The 2,192-nt window shown below is 44.8% G+C and overlaps 1 long non-coding RNA gene across 1 annotated transcript; it reads right to left on the bottom strand.

Annotated features, from left to right (window-relative positions):
- Positions 1 to 338: 338 nt before the first annotated feature.
- On the bottom strand, positions 339 to 1,042 carry LOC135383794 (uncharacterized). Its single transcript, XR_010420070.1, has 3 exons — positions 792 to 1,042; positions 588 to 718; positions 339 to 507 (listed from the first exon to the last, which is right to left on the bottom strand). It is a non-coding gene; the product is annotated as an uncharacterized LOC135383794 (long non-coding RNA).
- Between the last annotated feature and the right edge of the window lie 1,150 nt (positions 1,043 to 2,192).

The following is a 2,192-nucleotide window of genomic DNA, read 5'->3' as shown; positions in this document are numbered from 1 at the left end:
CTGGTACGACATCGCTGCTGACGTCGGGAGCCACAGTGTACCGGCCGTAATGAAGGAATACTTGTACCAACTAATACGCGAGACACATTATGCCTTTCAAGTTCTCTAACAGAAAATGATCTCCAGGCTTCGGGGAAAAAAAAGAAAAAAGAAGAAGAAAATAGGGGAAAAAATCCACCAAGGACATTGAACTTGAAACACCAAATTTTATTGGCGTGCACATACCTTTAAATTTCATCCAGTACATCATCGTTGGCACAATGGAAAGCATACACGGTTCACTAATCCCAACACACACATATGAAGCACACGTTGCATGGACACAACCCCTCCGATGCACCAGGCTGGCAGCTCAACCAAGGCCATCCTTAGTGACGAACACGACAGTTCCCCAAACGAAATGGCCGACGAATAATTGTCCGAGCATGTGGCACCAGACCCCTCTTCGATGTGAGAAGCAGTTGCAGTTTTGCACGCATATGCGTGACCGTTGAGACAGGACACTACCTGTAAAGAAACCGAAGTGAACATCACGCTGGTATTGTTCAAACGTTAATGCTAGAATATTACAGCTTCTTGTAACCCACGTCCTTGCAGTCGATACAGTTCCACGTTCACCTGTAACGAAAGAATACAATTAGCCTCTCTTGTAATATAAATCGTCGCTTCACCGATGTAGCCGATCCACTCCTGCCGCCATTTGCAATATGTCCATCGTCTGCAACAGAACGATTGTTAAACACAAGTAAAACGCAGGCGTCGTACGTTGCATCGCAGCCAGGTTGACTTACCTTAAGCAAACATTAAACTTGTAATTAGAAAGCATGGTTGTCGTCTTTTCAAAGGCGAGGTTGCAGCGCACATAACAGGCACGAACGTAGCGACGAATGCACTGCGGTAGAATACGCGGTGCCACGTCACTCCTCACGGGCGGAGCGCGGAACAACGTAGTACGCTCCAGCGAAGGCACACATATTCAGCCGGCACACGGATTATTCGACAAGCACACGAATATACGGCTCAGGAGGCACACATATTATTCAGCGGGGCACACATATTTGTCGATAGGGATCGTTGAGCTTGCTATTTGATAGCTGCTACGGCTGCTTTCAGACGGTTACGGCTGTGTACCGGCTGTACTTTCTGAGGGAACTTTTTTAACCGGCACATGTTCGTCACAGGATTTAGAGTATAGACTCAACATTTCTGCTGAGGTGCCCTATTGTATGCATCTGTAGGCAACATGAAGCATATCATTGTGCTTTCAAAAGAAATACAGTTCATGTAAAAGCTCTATGCCCGGTACACCCATTTTACGCCTCTTTTACACCCGAGCTCAGTGGACGTTGTAAATAAGGTGTTACGTTATTACTACACCCATTTAACACCCCTCATCCCAGCATGTTTCTTCGAGCTGGTGTAATTTGGGAGTAAAAATTAGTTTACACCCCAGTTACACCCGGATTACACCCTAAAGGGTGTTATAAATTTAAGAGTGTACCGTATCGATCATGGTGGATCACATGTTGAGATGCCCCCCTTCGCTGGCTTGGTTTCTAGTTATTATGAGAGTTCTATGCTGGACAAGAAAGGACACACCGGAACTTTCAAGAGTTCATACTGTTCGGTATGTTTTGTCACGTTGCTTTATTTTCGTGATAGTACATGCATTTTTGCTTCGACCTCTCCCTGCCCTGCACACAGCTTTACAAGTGACACCAATAACGATATTAAAAGAGAACAATGAGGTGATATTTAACGTGGCTCGAAAGCTTACACTCTAAAAAATATAACTCCTTTTTAGGTGTAATTTGACGATACCCTGACTCCCTTTTTGGTGTATATGCACACCATCTGGCAATACTACACCCCTCAGAAAGGGTGTTCTCTGAACACCTCTTTTGGTGTAATCTAGCCGTACCCTGACCGACTCCCTTTTTGGTGTACGTTTACACCCACAAGCAAGACAACACCCTTCAGTAAGGGTGTTATGCCGAGGGCAACAGGAACACAACGGTTAAAATAACACGCATATTCTTTATTTTGATTACCCATAATACACTGCATGCACTGCAATAAGAATTACATAGTCACCGCACAATACAAAACATAAAAGTGTCCACCAACATAGCGACGAAGATGAAGGTATTACGGTGGGGCCAAGAGAATTCCTGCCTCTGTAGTGAAAAAAA

The sequence above is a fragment of the Ornithodoros turicata genome, chromosome 2, assembly GCF_037126465.1.
Source record: "Ornithodoros turicata isolate Travis chromosome 2, ASM3712646v1, whole genome shotgun sequence".
Taxonomy (NCBI): Eukaryota; Metazoa; Arthropoda; class Arachnida; order Ixodida; family Argasidae; genus Ornithodoros; species Ornithodoros turicata.
Note: the sequence above shows the minus strand (reverse complement) of the source record. Positions and strands in the feature narration are given on the sequence as shown.